The following is a 6,712-nucleotide window of genomic DNA, read 5'->3' as shown; positions in this document are numbered from 1 at the left end:
CTCAAAATCATCTTGTTGCAACTACCATGGCTATACATAATTTCATCCGATGACATTCTTCTATCGATAAGGAATTCAACTATTATGTTAATGAAGACATTACTGCAGAGATTGAGGAAAGAAATGGGTCTTCTGGTATTCCTTTAGAAATATAAAGCAAGTCTTCTACTAATATGGAGGCGTTGTGTGATAAAATTAGAGATGAAAGATGTTGATAAATATTATTGTGTGTGAGTGACTTTGCTTATTATTTCATGGTAGATTATCAATATATTGTAGTTTATGGAATAGGCTTTTAATTCATATCGAATGATGACAATAAGTAATTATACTAGATAATATTATATGCTTTGGTATAACTATATATGTTATATTGATTTAAATCTTTAATATGTTTATTTACTTTATGTTTAATATTTTAATTAAATAAAATAAAAAATAATAAAAGTCTTTTACGATAAATATTTAAGTTTATTTTTCTCTTTAAAATAATTATAAGACATTAGTACTATCCTTTTTGGTAATTTGACACTCAAAAGTACTTTTTAAAAAGATTATCCAAACACAATTTATTTATTAAATGTTATAAAAAGTACTTTTAAATGAGTTGACAAAATACAAACTATTTTTTTTCAAAAATACTTTTTCAAAAGTACTTTTAAAAAAAATACTTTTAAAAATAAACAGTTTTTAACACCTTGACCAAACAGACTCTAAATATCCATTGACACCCATAGCTGCACCTTTAAAAAAAAAAAAAAAAAAAAGGTTTTAAATTTCCCAACTTACCCCTTTGTTGGTAACTTGGGTTGTGAACGAAGGCCCAGCTGCCTCTTATATATGTGCGATAAGCGAGTGCGAGTAGTAGAAGCATAGAAAGAGAAAGAGAGAGAAAGAGAGAGGTTAGCAAAATGAGGTGTCACTATGTATTAGGGGAGTGGGCTGGGGAGAGATTGATGTCCCTAGGGTTCGGATTTGCGGATGTTCCTCATCTGATTAGTCTGCCTAAGAGTCCTGCAACACCTGCTGATCTTACACTTGAGTTTGTGAAACTGGGAATGTCGTTCCCATTCTCTTACTGTTAAGGCTGTTGGCTGAAGAAATGTTTGCTAGGGTTAGAGTTGAGTGCCGCTGCGGTTGCCGCGAAGAAGCTCTGGATTTTGAGCGAAGAGTGGCGGCCGCAAAGTTAAAGGAACGTAATTATGATGAAATCGAAGACGAAGAGGAAAGGCTGCAGAAGAGACTAGAAGATTTCTTCAGAGATGATGATTTAGAAGATGTGGACCCTGATTTTCTTAAGGCACTCAAAATATCTGGTTAATTAAGGGAGTCTCTATGTTTACTTATTCTCGTTGATTGGCTAGTTGTTTTCATGTTTAGCGCACCAGGACTCTAGAAGTATCTATGTCTGTTGCTTTTCTTTTAACTTGTTCTAAGTTATCTTCTCTCTGTCCTTTTTCTTAATCTCTTCTCAGTTCGTCATATTCCGTTGCTTCTTATTTTTCAAAGTTAGCATTTGGAGGAATTGGTTCTTTTTTAGGCAGAAGTCCTATGGTGAAATCTTGTGCTAGAGTTTTAATTGGTGGTTGGATAGCGATGACCATTTCCTTTGGCCTCACCAAGCTTATTACTGAATACTTATTTACGAAGGATATACTAGGCATCATCAACTGTATTAATTTAAACCTTTCATGAGCTAAATCAATCAACTATGCCTCAATCCTAATTAAAGTTGAGGTCTGATATATGAGTAGTCTCGTCTCTAACTATTCATCTCTATTCGATTCAACATCCCAACAAATTCACTAACAAAAAGATTTAACAGACTATTTTACACTTGCTGTCAACCTTGTTGTGTCTGCAAACTTAGATAAAAGCATAATTCATCAACTCTATTCATGAGAATCAGAGACAAGGTAAGGATAGTCAGCCTTGACTAGCTATTGCCTATCAGTTTTGAGTTTGTGTGCAACTGCCTGCATTGAAGGTAAAATCTCGATATATTAGCTTTCCACATAAATCACTTTCAGACAATTGTCCCAAAGCACTGCAGTCCCTGACAGAGTATGTCAAGTCTTTTGACTGGACATTGATCTTTTACTTCTATGTGTGACAAGCTAGGAGAATTACAATGATGGCAAGTCCATCACTTGTCGTTATATCTGATCATAAAGGTCCCAATTTCCTCATCCTGCAATAGCTTGAATTCTTACAGCCTTTGTATACACCTTTTTTGGTTAAACAGATATATTTGTATATAATTACATGGTTGGCAAAATTACAGATGTTGAGGCATTATTGCCCCCGATAGTGTTTGAAACTACAGTGTTGTTAGTAACACAGATGTCTGCCCCAACATGTATTTAAGCAGACATTGGAGGAACTGCCAAAACTACTGGATTCCCAAAAAGTTTTTGTTTTACCGCCTCCCTTGCCAATGCGTCGACTACTCTATTCTGCTCTCTGAAGGTGTGCCTAATCTTCGGATATCCCAGCTGCTAAATCAGTTGCCTGCATTAATAAACAACGGTTTCATACTTAAGCTTCCCTTACACAGCATATTAATTACCTCTGTTAAATCTGTTGCGATTTCTAGTGGTAAAGGTTTTGTTGGGCTGTATTTTTTGAGTCCCTGCATAAGAGCTGATAATTCTGCCTGGTTGTTAGTAACATGAGGTATAAACCCCATATAGCCAATGATCCAATCACCCTGACAGTTTTGCCACCTATGCCTCCAGTCCTTGGGTTCCCAATTGATGAACATGAACCATCAGTATTCAGTTCAAATGACCCCCCCTCCCAGGAGGATCCCATTTTAGTGTGATCTTGGTGATGGTTTGTTTATCTCAGCTGTTCTTGATGATATGTTGTGCTTCCATTACTTTGCCAATGGTGTTTGTAGCATATGTATTGTCATGCTTGTGATTGAACAAGTTAGTGTACCTGCCGCAGATGCCAAAAACAGTGTAGCAGAAGTATTTCCCAAGTCAGTGCATGATTGAAAGCCTTAAGTCTCAATCTTATTCCATGTTAAGTCTCAAGAATCAGAGTTAAAGACCAAGTGTTGTCTACAACTATCATTAGTGCATAATTGCTTTATTTTCTGTCAGAATAGGATGTCATTAGTGCACTCAAAGAAGATGTATGGTATAGATTCAGAGGCATTACCGCAGAAGGAGCATGATGGAGGGACGTTAAGGCCTGTACCATTAAGGTATTGCCCAGTAGGGAGCCTACCATGTTGAGATAGACATAAGAATGTTTTGATCTTATTGAGAAACTTTTTATTAGAATGGGAAACTAAATTGCTGGCATTGCTGTCCTCACTAGATGCAAGGAATTGATAGCATGAACTTGTAGAGAAGCTTCCATTACTGGTTAAGCCCCAAAGGAGTTTGTCCTGGTTAGGGAAGGAAAGTGGGATGAAGGTGTTATGCAGGATGTCCAACACATTCTGGGGAAGTGCAAAAGATAGAGTCCATATTAACGAGTGATTAATGCTTGTCATTGTAACGAGAAATTTGCCGTATCTAAGGTTCACAAAACACAATGCTAAAATACTTCTTTTCTTGCATGGAACAAATTTTAGACGAATTTCACTTTCCACCATGTATTTGTTCCAACTCTTATAAGACTTCCACATATATAATTTGTCCAATCTTGATTTGGCCTAAAAGCCTACCAGACTTGGGAAATCTTGATTTGGCCTAAAAGCCTACCAGACTTGGGAATAATCTCTGTTAGATTAGAAGGAAGAGTACAGAAACATTGTGAAGTTGGTATTTTACTAGTGGATTTCAAAGTACAGAAAAGGCCTATATTTGTCCCTGTACTATTAGACATTAGTTATATGAATCCTCTGCTATACTATTCAACACTTTCTACCCCTACCGTTAACCATTTAAGGCCTCATTTGTTTGCATTCAATGGAGGTTTGAATTTTAATCATTCAGATCTCAAACATTAAGTGCGTTTGTTTTCAAAGTCTGAATCTTAATTATTCAGATTTTAATCGTTAAGTGTGTTTGTTTTTTTTATTTCACAACCACTTAATGGGTCTGAATAGGTCTGAATAGGTCTGTATCATTAAGATCTATAACACAGACTTAATTTCATTAAGATGCTATCATCCATATTCATTATTAACTGCCGCCACCGCCTGCTATTATCAACTACCACCATGCCACCCACCACCACTATCATCCTCAATCATAGCCGCCACCATTGTCGACTACCACCACCTACCATCCACACCACTCCCACCACCATCATTAACGGCAACCAACACTCATTCACCTCAACTACCACAACTGACCACCCCATCACCATCAACACTATAACTGTCACTACCCATCATTACAAACTACCACCACCCACCACCATCTTTCTCAATCACAACAACCACCACCACCACCATCCTCAATCATAATAGTTACCACTACCAATCACCACTAGCTACTACCCTAAACTACCACTAACCACCGCTTTTAGTCGGCATTCACAAGCACTACCGATAGCCATCACCACCAGCAACTATCATATTTTAAAAAGTTATATATTTAGTGATGTAATATTAGATTAATTAGTATTTTATTTGAATTTTATGTTTTTTAATTTTCAAATAAACGTAAATTTTATACATTCAGATGTTAAAAATCAAACATTCTTAATCATTTAGTATTCAGATCTTAATACACATCTTGGCATTCAGATGTGTATTCAGATTCAGATGTCTTAATCTTAATACACATTTTGATATTAAGATGTGTATTCAGATTCAGACGTCTTAATCTTTTAAAAAAAACAAACGAGGCCTAAACATATTTACCCTCTAACCTAATGGACCCATTCCTCCACACACGTGGCTGCATTTTAAAACCCCAACCTATACATATAAGGATTTAGAGGGTGTTTGGCTAAACTTGTAAGCCGGTCAAATTGGCTTATAAACACCTTTTGATTTATTTACGCGTTTGGTAAATACCCAAAGTGCTTATAAGTCAAGTGCTTATAAGCTAATATTAGTCATAAGTCATTAGTTGGTCACCTCCAATTTATGGCCTTTTAGCTTATAAGCATTTTTAGTTTGACCAAAATTTTTACTAGTTTATCCTTAATAATATTTTCTAATTCACAAAATATTTTTCCCAAAATAAATTTTCTAACTTTCTTTTCATTCCATATTCATTGTTCATCTTTTTCTTTACAAATAAACTTTTTAATTTATAATCTTTTGTAAAGTTTTTAAGAATATTTTAGTCATTATAATAAAAAAATAATTTATCAACACTTTTTTACCAAACACATCAACGGCTTGTTTCAGCACGTCTATCCAAACACGTAAATGCTTATTTAAAATATCAGTTTTAGCGCTTAAAATGTTTTTCAGCAATTCGAGCTTATATCTATTTACAATTAGCTAATCCAAACGGGCTCTTAGAAATGCCATGGCAACCCTTCAAGCTTCAAGTTACTTGAGCTCATTTTGTTTTACTTACTCATCGTCATCTTTCCAAAAAGAAAACATTACATCAAAGATCACTGACGAGAACCCCACAAGTAGAGACAACACAAATAAACACCTCTTTTGGTTTTGATGAGAATGGATCTGAGGAGTACATCAGAGAATTTGGAATTGTGAATTTATCTTTTATTATGTCTTATGGAGTGACTGAGAATATATGGTGATGATGAAACTTAAAGGACATCATCTGTGGAGGAACTCGAAATTCGAGTAAAGCTCTGTAAAGGTTGCTCTGGGTGAGCACCCTCCACTTTCAACCAAGAGGTTGCGAGTTCGAGTCATTCCAAGCGCAATTTGAAAAGTTCTTGGAGGGAGGGAGCCGAGAGTCTATTGGAGTCACCCCAAGCGTAATGTGGAGAGTTCTTGGAGGGAGGAAGCCGAGAGTCTATTGGAGTCACCCAAGCGCAATGTAAAGAATTCTTGAAGGGAGGGAGCCGAGGGAATTCTTGAAGGGAGGGAGCCGAGGGTCTATTGGAAACTGTATCTCTATTCCAGAGTAGGGTAAGAGTTGTTGTTGCTGTTGTTGGTTCCAAGGAATAGTGCAAAGAAGAAGAAACTTTGATTAATTTCCAATAGAACCCAAAATATAGATACCCATGATTGTGTGTATCTTCTGTGAGCTTTGAATTATTTTTTTTTGTTTTAAAGTGAGTTGTGATTTTTTTTTTCAAGTGACGTGTGAATTGTAGAGTATGTATTGGTGAGGAAATTTTGAATTTTTTTTCAACAAAATCCAATCGGCCCTAGGTCTTTTGCGGGTGTCGGAATTGATGGAGGTAACCGGAGACTAGCAGGAAAAAATTAAGGGAATGGGTGACAAGATTTTCGCTGGTTCTTATCTGCCGGAAATCGAGAAGCTTTACGCAATCAAGGAGGCGATAGAGTGGAGATGCATAGGAATATTGGAGAACAAGAAGCCAATGGAGTAGTATGCTTTTGACATCCATTAATGGCATAACTCTGCAGTTGGTACCCTGTATTAGGGATTGAAAAAGAGAAATATGGGTTGGGGTTTTAAAATGCAACCACGCATAGGGATGAATGGGTCCGTTACATTACATATAACATATAAATATGTTATATGGGTAACGGTAGGGTAGAAAGCGTCAAATAGTATTACGGGGGTTTATATAACTAATACTCCTATCTAATAGTACAGGAACGGATATAGACCTTTTCCGTTCAAAG

At 36.1% G+C, this 6,712-nt stretch overlaps 1 long non-coding RNA gene across 1 annotated transcript; it reads left to right on the top strand.

Moving 5' to 3' along the window:
• Positions 1-753: 753 nt before the first annotated feature.
• Positions 754-3,594, top strand: LOC117273879 (uncharacterized). Its single transcript, XR_004503899.2, has 2 exons — positions 754-3,214; positions 3,331-3,594. It is a non-coding gene; the product is annotated as an uncharacterized lncRNA (long non-coding RNA).
• Positions 3,595-6,712: the final 3,118 nt, after the last annotated feature.

Source organism: Nicotiana tomentosiformis, chromosome 1 (assembly GCF_000390325.3).
Source record: "Nicotiana tomentosiformis chromosome 1, ASM39032v3, whole genome shotgun sequence".
In the NCBI taxonomy this organism is placed as follows: Eukaryota; Viridiplantae; Streptophyta; class Magnoliopsida; order Solanales; family Solanaceae; genus Nicotiana; species Nicotiana tomentosiformis.
This window is presented reverse-complemented; position numbering and strand designations above follow the sequence as displayed.